Here is a 253-nt window from a genome sequence, read left to right on the forward strand (position 1 = left end):
GCGCGCGCGCGCGCGCCCGCCCGCCCGCTTGCTTGCTTGCTTGCTTGCTTGCTTGCTTGCTCGCTCACCTGCCCGCTTGCCCGGAAAGCCTAGCCTCACCCCCGCCGCCCGTCAACAACGTGCTTCCCCATTGGCCGAGGGCTCGCCGCGCCGCTCCCCCATTGGGCGGGGCTACCGGCGTGCCCGGCCCCCTGTCAACGGGCCGCCGACCAAGATGGCGGCCTTGGCGACGGGCGGCGCGGCGCGGCGCGGG

General features: G+C 75.9%; 1 protein-coding gene across 1 annotated transcript in view; it reads right to left on the reverse strand.

Moving 5' to 3' along the window:
* Positions 1-96, reverse strand: part of IMMP1L (inner mitochondrial membrane peptidase subunit 1) — a 93,439-nt gene extending 93,343 nt beyond the window's left edge. The window contains exon 1 of the mRNA XM_019519511.1: positions 69-96. The gene's annotated coding sequence lies outside the window, so the exon portion shown is untranslated. The remainder of the gene's footprint in view (positions 1-68) is intronic.
* Between the last annotated feature and the right edge of the window lie 157 nt (positions 97-253).

The sequence above is a fragment of the Gavialis gangeticus genome, unplaced genomic scaffold (assembly GCF_001723915.1).
Source record: "Gavialis gangeticus isolate Ggan-Ray unplaced genomic scaffold, GavGan_comp1, whole genome shotgun sequence".
NCBI classification, from domain to species: Eukaryota; Metazoa; Chordata; order Crocodylia; family Gavialidae; genus Gavialis; species Gavialis gangeticus.